The following is a 13,979-nucleotide window of genomic DNA, read 5'->3' as shown; positions in this document are numbered from 1 at the left end:
GGGCACGACAATCAGTACAGTAATGCAGCTATTTTGAGTAATACACAAATTACGTCATATTGGCCATTACTGGTCTGAGGTTTAGACTTCATGCTTACAATTTCAAGGCACACAACATGCTAAGAAAATAGCATTAATGGAAGACAGGAAAACAAGGAATAGCTTTACTGGTTTTATTAACAACTTCACAAAGTAGATTGTATGGAAACACATCTCAAGGGCCACAGTATATGAGTGTGCAAATTTACCAAGTTATAAATCAATGGACACTTGAAGAAAAATAAACAGATGGCAATGATGGATATGATGTAACAATTAATGAAAGTCAAAGACAGTGATTTTGATTTCCCTATTAATGACGTCCATGAAGCCCATCTGTGTGGTTCTGGTGAGTCCCTCACAGAGTCTAGTCCACAGTTACAGTGCTTCTTATAGAGAGGAAGTGCTCAAAGAAGCCCTGCATATTATAACACAGTTAGAACAACCCTAAAGAGACTTGGAAAACATTCATAAGACAATCCTTAAAGGTATGGTTCACCCAAACATTCATTCTCATGTTGTTTCTTTCTTCCATGATACAGAAAAGTTGAAACTGGAAAACTGTACTTGTCAGTCCTTTCGACACAGTTACAATGAGTAAAGTATGAGGCTTTAAAATCATTCTTATGTGTTGGATCTTTTTAATACATTAAAACTCTCAGAATAACGTTTCACCAAAAACTCAATATTATGATGCAGATTTTTTTGCCAGCTTCTCCTGAGTTCCATGTTCCATGTCAAAGTCATACAGATTTGAAATGACAGTAAGAGAAATTACAAATGAAATTTCTGAAAATAAAATGACAAGTTTCTTTTATTAACTATTTAACACTTGTGCTGTGCTGAAAATCCTTTACTTAATTTGGTGTTCCTGGTCAAAAATGACTGGACTTTTAAAAATGGTTTGTAAATTTACCTTAAAGAGGGTGGTGGTCTGGAGAACTCCCGTTGTGCAGCACATTTCACGAATGGAGTGCATTGCAAATTGAGATGCCCCGAGATGAAGAACTGCCATTCCTAAACGAGCAGCTAAAATCGGCCTAATCGTTGTTCCACATGGACTGTCATTCCTAACCATCACATCCTGGGTAAAAAAAAAAAAAAAAAGCTTTTACTTGACGAAACCATAACATATGGATCCAGGTGGATGCTGCACACTGGTGGTGGATGAGGAGATACCCCCTGACATTTTAAAGCACTTTGAGTGCTTAGAAAAGCGCTAAATAATAATAATACCTTACATTTATAATTATATATTACAGATATAATTTCTATTTTCCAGAGATTGTTCCATTTCCTCTGCTGCAATCTTCTGTTTAAAAATCCCACACGGTCTTGTGAGCAAACCTGTTTCTAGGAGCGGTGTTCATTCATTTGGATAGTTTGTGCAGAACATATTATCTTGATATGCACAAACATCAACAAACACTCTAAATGCCTACCAACAAAAACAAACCACACAATAGTAATCAATTTCCTTGTCTTGGATTTCACTTCTTCAGAACAGTGAAGCTAATTTTAGCTTAGATAATGAGTATCACTTTAACTGATTTATATGGCAGAAGATTCTTGGGAAGGACAGATGGTGAAGCATGATGTAATGAAATATAAGAAAGAGAGTGGGTAATGTTCTGCTTACCTGTAGAGGTACGCCCACTTTTCCAGCAATATCTCGTAATATAGCAGCAGTCACAGCAGTGGTAGCATAGCGCTGGTTACTGTTAAACTTTATGACAGGACCCTGATCCAGGACACACAATATGAGAGATTTAGCTTATTGGGCTCTGCTGAGGTCTTCATGAATGTATTGAGGCGGCGCCGGTGTGTGTTTGTTACCTTATGAAAAGCAGGCCTGTGATTTCCCTAATGTTTCTCCCTGTAAGAAGAATCATACATGTGTATATCACACATTAGAAATTGAACACACACACATAAACAAACTTTTATATGCTGTGTACAGGAACTCTCCGTGGGCATATTAGTTTTTATACCTACCCCTCACAGAAAACTACTAGCAATTTTTTTATTAAAAAAATACAAAACAAAAAACACACAGTTTAGTATGCTTTTAAGCCATTATGTTTACCAGGTCACAGGAATTGTCCTCATAAACCATGTTTACATTGTAATACCCATATACAAATGGTTTCTTTATAAACCATATATTTAAGAACACACACAACACACACACACACACACACACAGAGTAATGGCAAATAGAGCAGGAATGAAGAAATCCCTGGTAAGTGATATAATTTTTTGCACACATATATACGTACATCATTATCCAAAAGTTTGGGGTTCGAGCAATTTTTTTCAATGTTTTTTTACTATTATTAATCTTGTATGCTTACCATTAAGTCTAAAAAAAATTACCATTTAAACTTTTTAGTAAAATACAATGTATTACTTTGATGGCACATTACTCCAGTCTTCAATGTCATGTGAGTCTTCAGAAATCATTCTAATAATATGAATGTTCTATGAACATTGTTTTCAACATTACTGTCAGTGTTGAAAACAAATGGACTGCTTAATGTTTTTGTGGAAACCACAATAAATTTGTTTCAAAATTCTTTGATTAATAGAAACTTAAAAACGATTTATTTGAAACAGAAGATTTTTTGTAACAATGTAAAAGTCATTAGTTACTTTTGATCCATTTAATGTAAGGCCATTTTTGTTTCTTAAAACTTACTGACCTCAAGCTTTTGAATATATATATATATGTGTGTGTGTGTGTGTGTGTGTGTGTACATATATATATATATATATATATATATATATATATATATATATATATATATATATATATATATATATATATATATATATATATATATATATATATATATATATATATATATATATATATATATATATAATATACTTGATATTCCCAGGTGTTTCTCATGACTGGGACATTTTATCATTATTAAAACAAAACCACAAATTTTGGTGTCTCCACAATGATGACACATTGTACCAGGGAGAGAAAAAACTGCTAATTTAATTGTTAACATAGAGGTAAATAAGTTGCCATAGTGATAGACTGACTGGTAGTTAGGGTGTGCTGCACTGATCATGTAGGACAGTGGCACTGCCTCCTGAAAGGCGGTCAGATTGTCAGAGGTCAAAGCAAGTCAATCAGGTTAGAATGAGCTCCCTGAGCGCTCTCAGACCCCACCTATTGATAAATAAAAGCTAGATTATTTGGATGAGACTAGAGACAGATTCAGATTTACATCTCTTTGTCACCTCTTCGTTGTCATATAGAGTAACCACACGGATGTTTGGATATTTTGCTAGAGAATCAGGTGTGCTGGAGTCCATAGGAGCCTGGGAGAGAGGACATAATTATATATTAATTATTCATCATCACTCCTCAGATCATTTTTGAGTGGGTGAATGACTGAATATTTAATAAGATGTTGCTCTCTGTGTTCAGGCATACCGTGAGAGCACAGAAACAACTGTGCAGGTTGTCCAGACGAGGAGAGAAGATGAATTCTTCATAGACACCTCCTAGTGCCCGCATAGCACAAAACCTTCATTCTGCTGGTAGTCCCACTCTTACATTTAAAGGCTTTTCTTCAGTTGGCTAAAAATAAGAGCAATCCTCTTTGCTGAGGGAGCACAAATGGAACCTAAATACTAATCCTCTTTATGTCAGCACAATTTGTGCAAAAAATTAAAAATAAAAGACTAGAAAGCAAAACTGAAATCTTTTGGGTATTTGTCTAACAAGAAGACAAAGAGTCTTACACCAGGCTGTGAGTCTGGCAGACAGAGCTCAAAGTCCAGTAAAGCATTTGGCTCGACCCCGAGATGTCCCCGAGCGTGGGGTGATGCTTCTTTGCCTGAACACAGCAAAATAATTTAAAGAGAGGTGTTCATAAACCTTTTCATTTTTATTAAGGGTTGGTTACCTATTGCTATCTGTCTTAGAACTGTGATTGGAAAAGAGTCAGTATTTTATTGTCCATGCTCACGTCCCATTTTTTACATTTAGACTGCTTTTGCCGTTATCTAACGTTTGCTTAGAAAAAATCTTTAAAAATTGGAATGTTTTGATAATAATATTTCATACAGTATATGGCTAAATAAATTTGTAGCATACTTCAACAACTGAATTTATGTTTTAAAGAACTTTAATATTGCTTATAACAGGAAAATAATTATCAGCTCGTTGTATTGGCCAGAATTTGAAAGGGATTTTTGGGGCCAAAATTCTGTCATCAGTTGCTAACCATTCATGCTTGGTGTGTGAGAACCAATGTGTTACAAACACGTCAGGTTCCACCTCCACACAATCACAGCGCACACCCTCACCTGAGTACTGAACCATCACCACCTGATCCTCATCACCAGTCATCCACCACAGCACCATAAAAGCCACACACATGCACACAGTCATTGTCCGATCACGTTCGCGACAAGATCACTCATCTGCAATAACTATATGGACTAACTCCTCTTTACCTTCTTTCCAAGGATATTCTCCGAAGTCTACTCCTCCTTCTTCTTCTCTCTAAGGATTGATCCCGTGCGTTCACCTCCATCCCGGCATGGATCCCAATCCCTCATCCACTCCTCACTACCTGCTCCTCTGCTTGTGTCTTTAAATAAACATCTTACTCATCTGTTACTCCTCTGTCTCCGAGTGATCCGTAACAGATGACCGGACCAGCACCGAGAGACACAAGCATGAGCCTCACAGACCCCTTCCAGGAACTGGTTGATGCACTCCGCCAAACACTCATGTCAGCACCCGCATCACCACCACCAGCGAGCACTTCCGCAAACCCCATTATCCCTCCTTCACCTGCCATGCACGCCAGTCCCATGGCCCGGCCAGCGCCCTACTCTGGTTCGGTGGAGGAATTCAGCAGTTTCCTTCTTCAGTGTTCACTGGTCCTGGAGATGCAACTGCTCTCATACCCCACGGACCGATCTAAGGTAGCATTTATCATTTCACAGTTACAAGGCAAGGCATTGCAGTGGGCAGACTCTCTCTGGACCCAGAATAACCCCGTAACCCAGTCATATTCTAGCTTCATCGAACACTTCCGGGAAGTATTCGGCAAACCGGCCTGGGACTCATCGATCAGTGAGAGACTCTATAACTTAAAACAGGGAACTATGTCTGTCAATGATTATGCCTTGCAGTTCAGGACTCTGCGGCCTCCAGTGGGTGGAACGAAAAGGCCCTGCTCACTACCTATCGTCAAGGACTGGATCCCAGAGTGCAGTTGCATCTCGCTGCATACGAGGATACCATCGGCCTTGAGCGATTCATCCAACTGTCCATCCGCTTCGCCACTCGTATGCAGTGGTGCTTAGAAGAGCACCAGGGCCAGGCGCATTCCTCCACACCGCTCTGCCGACCAGAGAATGTCAGCTCCCCAGAACCAGCCAACGAGCCCATGCTCGTGGATTCCTACCGCCTCACTCAGGCGGAGCGTCAAAGACGGCTGGCCCAGAATCTCTGTCTGTACTGTGCAGCTTCTGGGCATACCATAGCTGGGTGCCCAGTTCGTCCTCCTGGTCCCATGGTGAGTGCCATCCTTCCCTCACGATATCAGATGAAACCATTCACCACTGTTGTGACACTTACTGCTCTCCAGTTTCCGCCCTCCTCAATTCTGGGTCAGCCGGCAACTTCATCTCCGGCGCCCTCTGCCGTCAGCTCAAGCTCCCAACCACGGCTACGCCGGCCGCTTACCAAATCCACACAATCACCGGCAAGCCGCTAAGTAAGAAATATGTACGCCACTGCGTGGGCCCTATCTCTCTTCAAACTGGACTCCTTCACCACGAGGATATCCATCTGCTGGTTCTGGAGAATTCCACCGCTGACGTCATCCTAGGGCGCCCATGGTTGGAGCAGCACAACCCCGTCATCTCCTGGAGGACCGGAGAAATCCTGAAGTGGGGCGAAGCTTGCTTTCAATCATGTATCTCCGGCTGTCCTGTTCCAGTGGAGCGTCCCCCTGAGCCACTACCAGTCTACTCCACATCCATTGAAAGCCCTGTCGAGAATCAATCCATCTCCATTCCCAAGTGCTACGCCCCCTTCAGCGATGTTTTCTGTCCAAAGCTGGCCTCCACACCGGCCATGGGACTGTGCCATAGATCTGCTGCCGGGTGAACCAGTGCCAAAGGGACGGATCTATCGCTTATCCGTCTCCGAGGAGATGGCCATGGAGGAATACATCAGGGAGGCGCTGGCTCAAGGTTACATCCGCCCATCTACCTCCCCTGCTGCTTCCAGCTTCTTCTTTGTGGCCAAGAAGGATGGAGGGTTACGGCCATGTATTGATTACAGAGCGCTCAACAAAATAACTCGGAAGTTTTGTTATCCTCTTCCCCTCGTCCCAGCGGCCCTGGAACATCTCCGTGGTGCCACTGTGTTCACCAAGTTGGACCTCCGCAGCGCGTATAACCTCATCTGGATACGTGAGGGGGACGAGTGGAAGACCGCCTTCATCACCTCTACTGGCCACTATGAATATTGTGTAATGCCGTATGGACTTGTTAACGCCCCCTCCGTATTCCAGGACTTCATACATGAGGTGCTCCGGGAGTTCCTCCATCGATGACATCTTGATTTACTCCCGGAGCCAGGCAGAACATCAACGCCACGTTGCGGAGGTCCTGCAACGCCTGAGGGACTACCAACTCTACCTCAAAGCAGAGAAGTGTACATTCCATCAACCCTCAGTGCAGTTCCTTGGATACACCATCAACCGCAGTGGCATCCGGATTGACGAGGGGAAGGTAAGCGCCGTCAGGGACTGGCCCAATCCTAGCACCATAAAGGAGCTGCAGCGATTCCTTGGTTTCGCCAACTTCAATAGACGATTCATTAAGAACTTTAGTACCATCACCAGTCTACTTACCAACCTCCTTTGCCAGAAGCCCAAGTCCCTGTCATGGACTCCTGCTGCCACCGAAGCCTTTCAAACTTTGAAGCAGGCTTTCACGACCGCCCCACTCCTCGTACATCCAGATCCAGAATTACCATTCGTCGTGGAAGTGGACGCTTCTACCACCGGAGTGGGAGTGGTCTTATCCCAGCAGCAGGGGACACCCAGCCGCCTCCATCCATGCGCCTTCTTCTCTCAGAAACTCAACCCGGCGGAGGTCAATTATGACATTGGCAATAGGGAGCTACTAGCCATCAAGCTTGCCCTGGAGGAGTGGAGACATTGGCTGGAGGAAGCCAAACACCCTTTTCAAGTACTCACAGACCACAAGAATCTGGAATACCTCAGAGCAGCCAAGAGACTCAATCCGAGACAAGCCCGCTGGGCGATATTCTTCACCCGCTTCCAGTTTACCATCACCTACCGCCCTGGGGCTAAGGATGTAAAGGCAGATGCTCTGTCCAGATGTTATGCATCCGAAGGAAAGTTGGAAGACCCCAAACCCATCCTTCCGGACAAGGTCATAGTCGCCCCTATCTCCTGGTCTGCAGAAACTCTCCCTCCAGCAGAGGCCCACAACAACACTCCGCCGGGTTGCCCACCAGGTCTCTGATATATCCCTAGGACACAGCGCACTCCTCTCATTCACTCCACCCATACATCACCTGGCACTGGTCACCCAGGGGTCAATGGAACCCTCTCGTTGCTACGGGAACGCTTCTGGTGGCCCTACATGGCCTCGGATGTCAGAAGGTACGTGAGTGGTTGTACCAGCTGCGCCATGTCTAAAAGTCCTCGCCATCTACCATCTGGCAAACTTCTTCCTCAGCCCGTTCCCAACCGCCCGTGGTCACACCTAGGGGTGGATTTCATAACAGACCTTCCACCTTCTGACAACTATACCTGTATTCTGATAATTGTGGATAGATTTTCTAAAGCTTGTCGTCTTCTTCCTCTGAAGGGTCTCCCCACTGCCATGGAAACGGCAGAACTGATGTTTAACCATGTCTTCAGGTACTTCGGCATTCCAGGGGACATAGTGTCAGATCGGGGCCCCCAGTTCATCTCCCGGGTATGGAGAGTGTTTCACTCCCTCCTAGGTTGGCCGTCAGCCTGTCCTCCGGCTACCACCCACAGTCCAACGGGCAGATGGAAAGAAAGGTCCAGGAGATCGGACGCTTCCTCCGTACCTTCTGTCATGGCCATCAGAACTCCTGGAACCAATTCCTGAGGTGGGCCGAGTACGCACAGAACTCCTTCCGTCAACCCACCACCGGCCTCACACCCTTCCAGTGCGTACTCGGCTACCAACCACCTCTATTCCCCTGGTCTGGAGAGCCCTCTGATGTTCCCGCGGTCGACTATTGGTTCCGGGAGAGCGAGAGGGTCTGGGACGCTGCCCATCACCAACTGCAACGGGCGCTCCGTAGACGCAGGACGACGGCCGACCTTCGCCGTTCCGAGCTCCCCCAGTACCAACCCGGTCAGAAGGTCTGGCTGTCTACCCGGGACATCCGCCTGCGTCTGCCCTGCCGCAAGCTCAGTCCCAGATTCATTGGCCCATTCACCATCACCCAGCAGATCAATCCGGTCACCTACAAGCTTCAACTCCCCCCTGAGTACCGGATTCACCCAACCTTCCATGTATCACTCCTTAAACCTCACCATCCTCCTGTTCTTCCCTCCACAGAACCTGGCGAGACGGTAGCCCCCCCTCCTCTCCTCCTAGATGACGGTGCAGCCTACTCGGTCAAGGACATCCTGGATTCCCGGCGGCGTGGTGGTCAGCTGGAATACTTAGTGGACTGGGAAGGATACGGTCCAGAAGAACGATCCTGGGTATCACGCAGCGACATCCTGGACCCCGCCTTGCTGGATACCTTCCACTCCATGCACCCCAACCGACCTGCTCCCAGAGGAAGAGGATGCCCACCACGTCGTCGGGGTCCCCGGCCCTAAGGAGCGGGCCCTGGGGAGGGGGGTACTGTTACAAACACGCCAGTTTCCACCTCCACACAATCACAGCGCATACCCTCACCTGAGTACTGAACCATCACCACCTGATCCTCATCACCAGTCATCCACCACAGCACCATAAAAGCCACACACACGCACACAGTCATTGTCCGGTCACGTTCGCGACAAGATCACTCATCTGCGCTAACTATAAGGACTAACTCCTCTTTACCTTCTCTCCAAGGATATTCTCCGAAGTCTACTCCTCCTTCTTCTTCTCTCTAAGGATTGATCCCGAAGACTCCTCCAAGACGTCACGGTGCGTGTGTGTGTGAGTTCACCTCCATCCCGGCACGGATCCCAATCCCTCATCCACTCCTCACTACCTGCTCCTCTGCTTGTGTCTTTAAATAAACATCTTACTCATCTGTTACTCCTCTGTCTCCGAGTGATCCGTAACACAATGAGGTTCTCCTTCAAGAACATATGAGGTTTGTTCTTATGTGCGCTGATCAAAGTTTATTTGTGAACAAAAGCCCAAAATAAATTTGTTCATCATATAAAGCAATCATGTCTCTTAAGAAGACTTGGAGTAAATTGTTAAAAATTCATTTGAATTACTTTTACGAAACTTTCTTTGTGAACTTTTATGAAACAAAATATTAGATTCTTATATTATTTCTTAATTTCGGTTTCGAAGATGAACGACATGAAGGTGAGTAAACGATGACAACATTTTGTGAGTGAACTATCCTTTTATCTTAAAATTGTATTTAACAATATTGGTGCATCCCTATTTTACAGTGTGATGCATAATGTTGCAGAATAAGATGTAGTATGATGGACTTTGTAAAACATCAGACCAATATTAGATGATGATCATAGTGTAAAAATTTTGTTTTTTGGTATCAGCCAAAAATTTCCTGATAAGTGCACCATTACTAATTATCATTTGGTTCCACAGAAAGCACATACTTCAACTTTTGTTGTACATCTGTACAACCATTAATTTGTGTGATCTTACAACGGATGTTGCATTACAGGCATCACCACAGGAAGCAGATCCTGTTTCCAGCTCCTCCATGATGGAAGTGGCCAGCAAAGGTGCTCTACAACAGACAAAGATACAGATAGATGCAAAAAAAATTCCACGTGTCACATACCTCCATCTGTTTCATTATACATTTCCCATGTATAAATAAGTGCTTACAGGTGATTTTCCTTGTTAGGTCCAAAGGAGTCATTAATTTCTCTCTGCAGGTGAATGGCCAGATGGGGGATCCTGAGGATGGGACGGGGAACATGAACCAGACGCTGCACCAGCTTGCTTTCGCTCTGTACGAAAATATACAAACCAACAACTCTGGTACATAAAAACAAAAAACGAACTGTTATTCATATATAATTCATACATTCATATACAAGATCATCGACAATGAAGGATTAAGAGGAACCTGGGTATGTTTTAAATTTGTGTATGACACATAACAGAGGCATACCTTAACAATTAAACAACCTGCGATGGTCAGGTCACGATCAAACCAAGTGTTCCAGATTCCTCCTCCATAACACTCCACTCCTATCTGCAAGAAGGCCAATTTTGTCTTCTTAGAGCGTGGCTTCACCTAAACACACAAGGTCAAGAAATTACAAATGACAGCAAAAGCAATAATAGTGAAGTAATTCCTGGTTACAAAATACTGGAAAGAAAACAATTACAGTGGATATTGTGAAAATATATTTAATATTAGCAGCACTGAGTTGTTTCTCATTTTATATAGAAATAACAGACTAAGCTAAATATGGCCAAAAATATTTTATGATTATTGTTATTTTAATATGCACCTTTAAAAGTCTTTCCCCCAGCTGTAGTAGTTTATTGAAGAAATAGTTCATCTATATAATAAAATAAAAATCTATTCACCCTCAGGCCATTCAGGATGTAGATGAAGCCGTTTCTTCATAAGAACCGATTTGAAGCAATTTAGCATTAAATCACTTTCTCACCAATATATCCTTTGCAGTGAATGTGTGCCGTCACAATGAGAGTCCAAACAGTTGATAAAAACATCACAAGAATTGACATGGCCCCAGTGAATCAGTTAATGCCTTGTGTGTGAAAAGCTGTGTGTTTGTTATAAACAAATCCATCATTACAACGTTTTTAACTTAAAACCATAAAGAGTAAAACATTTGTTATATCTGAATGAGGAGAGAAATATGCATAAATCAAGCACTGTGAAAATAGTCTAAAACAGTTTCAAATATGTCTGTGGATTTTGATGTGAGAGGAAAACAGAGGATGAACTTTTTCATTGGAAGATGCGTTATCATGGATTATAGACTCATATTCTGTAAAGAAGTGACCGTTTAAAGTTAAAATGGCTTAATAATGGATTTGATTCTTACAAACACACAGCTTTTCAATTCACACAAATCTCAATTGATGGACTGGAGTCGTGGATTATTGTCATGTTTTTATCCACTGAAGAGGATCCATTGGTGAGCAAGTCATGTAATGCTAAATTTCTCCAAATCTGCTCTGATGAAGAAACAAACTCATCAAAATATTGAATTTAAAGCAAAAAATATATATTTTAGAAAATGTATAATTATAATTTAAGATTAAAGAACAGGACACACACACATACACCTTACAGGCAGGTTTAATGTCCCAATGCTCAGCCTCGTTAAGCTCAGTAAAACCAGCCTTTAGCAGGCGAGATTTACACTCCTCCACCACTGCGAGACAAAGAAGGAAAGTAAATGTTAGATATACAAATTGTAAGCGTGCATACAATTAAACTCATGCATGTTTCAGTACAATGCTTACATCACACTGACATTACAAAACCTGGGAAATAAATTTCTTTCAAAGTATAGATCAAGATCTACTGTCCATATCAGGAGCTGTCCCAGACCCATAAGATTGTAAAGCTGGTTAATCTGTATTGACAAAGCGTAGCTCAAACTATAGGAAGAATAGAATTTATGCATTTCAATGCAATTTATATTGTCATTAAATATACAACATTTCAATATCATGTCATTCTTACCATGGTAAGGTGAAACTCCCTTATTGACAAAATTAAGAAACTCTTTGGCAGCAGCCTGAACAGCTTCTTTTGAGCTTTTCATGATGAAAGAATGTGTAAAACACAAATACAATAAACAACAAATGTAAGTACAAACAGAGGAAGCAGCAAGTCACATGCACGGATACTTTTTCATATCAACTACTGTAATCGTGACTGTAATCGTGAAACCAGCTGTTTTCTTGTTTCTGAGATTTTTTTAAATCATGCTTTAGTAAACTAAAGCACATGACGAGAATCTTTGTGAAACGACATAGAATACAAATGAAAATAAACACAAATAAACACACACACACACACACACACACACACAATCGAAACCTACAAAACCATAGAACAACCCTGGCAGAATAACGGAAATCCCCAAGTCACGTACTAGACGAAAAAGACTATACAATTCTCTGCACTAGTCAAAGCACTGTTAAAGTTACCTGTCAAGCTTCCCTACCTTCATATATGAAGAAGTGTTTTTTTTTTTATTTTTTGTTTTTTTTATTAAATTGACAAAGCAAATACAAAAAAATCAGGTACCAAGTGAAAATCTTACAACAATTCTACAGTGCACATCTTAGAAAATAAATACATAAAAGAACAGAAGAACATGGGGCATGGGCCATATGATAAAGATGGCATTCACATAATCAAAAGAAAATGAATCAAAAGGGCAATTATTCAATAAGTTTGTTTATAAAAGAAGCTAGTTTCACTGCCTTCTTGTTATTAATCCATAATAAAGAGTTATAAAAAGTTTCAACTCATTTCTGTATGAAATGTTTGCTTAACAAAATTACATTGTTAATGCCAAAATCATTGTAATCATTTCGAAAAACACCTAATTTTATATCATTAATTGTTAGATTCATCATTTGAATTCCTTTAGAGACGAACAATTGTTGAAGGTCCACCAAAACATTTGTACAACTTCACACAACCAGAAAGATGATCCAAATCTTCAGGTTCATTTTCACAGAAGTTACAGTTTCCTACATCTATTGATCTCCATTCTAAGAAATCATTAGTTGGATAAATCCTATTTATAATTTTAAACTGCAATATTAAATCCTGCTTAATTATAGCTACAAGTTATATTGGAAGAGCTTTCACAATCTGTTTAAACTTCTTTTGGGTACAACTTATTTGAAATTTGTCACAGAATTCAACAAGTTGTAAAACATTTCCTTCCATATCCATGAAGTGGGCAATAGCCCAGACACCTTTAGAGAACCATTCAGAAATAAAAAGAGATTTTCTATTAACCAAAATATACCTATCATTCCAAATTGGTGTATTGTGTGGTGTGAAGTTATGCTTGAATATTAGTTTCCAATACAGAAGGACCTGTTGATGAAAATCTGAAAGTTTCATAGGAAGTTTCTTAAAATCAAAATCACATTGGAGAAGAAAACTAATGCTGCCTACCTTTTCAAAAATCTGATTGGGAATATAATACCACAATGAATTTTTATTTTGAATATAGTTTTTTAGCCATCTAATTTTCAACATGCCATTCATACAATCAAAATCCATTGCATTACCACCACCATCCTCGTAAATTCAAATTAAATCCTGCTGGCTATATAATGACATTTATTCCGCCATATGAAATCAAAGATTAGTTTGTTGATAGTTTTAACTATATGGGGTGCTATTGGAAGGGAGTAAGCTGGGTATATTAATCTAGATAAACTGTCCATTTTAGTTATATGAAGAAGTAGACTTCAACATTCAAGGCAAGAATGGAGGAAGCTATGGGGATTTGATGTAGTGGTAGCAGAAGAAGGCCCTCTAGTGGTTGGAGGTGCATAAGCTCTTATTCTTTTTAAAACAAAAGTGCATAATTATATTGCTATGATTATATTGTATATTATATTAATATATTGTATTTTATCATATTTCTATGAAATGTTTAAATGTGTAAAATAAAATAAAAAACTACTTAAACATTAAGATTAAAAAACAA

At 41.3% G+C, this 13,979-nt stretch overlaps 1 pseudogene; it reads right to left on the bottom strand.

The window, feature by feature from the left end:
• Window positions 1-193: 193 nt before the first annotated feature.
• LOC128015408 (aspartyl aminopeptidase-like) lies at window positions 194-12,065 on the bottom strand (annotated as a pseudogene).
• Between the last annotated feature and the right edge of the window lie 1,914 nt (window positions 12,066-13,979).

The sequence above is a fragment of the Carassius gibelio genome, chromosome A6 (assembly GCF_023724105.1).
Source record: "Carassius gibelio isolate Cgi1373 ecotype wild population from Czech Republic chromosome A6, carGib1.2-hapl.c, whole genome shotgun sequence".
In the NCBI taxonomy this organism is placed as follows: domain Eukaryota; kingdom Metazoa; phylum Chordata; class Actinopteri; order Cypriniformes; family Cyprinidae; genus Carassius; species Carassius gibelio.
The sequence above is the reverse complement of the archived record's forward strand: the minus strand, read 5'-3'. Positions and strand labels throughout refer to the sequence as shown.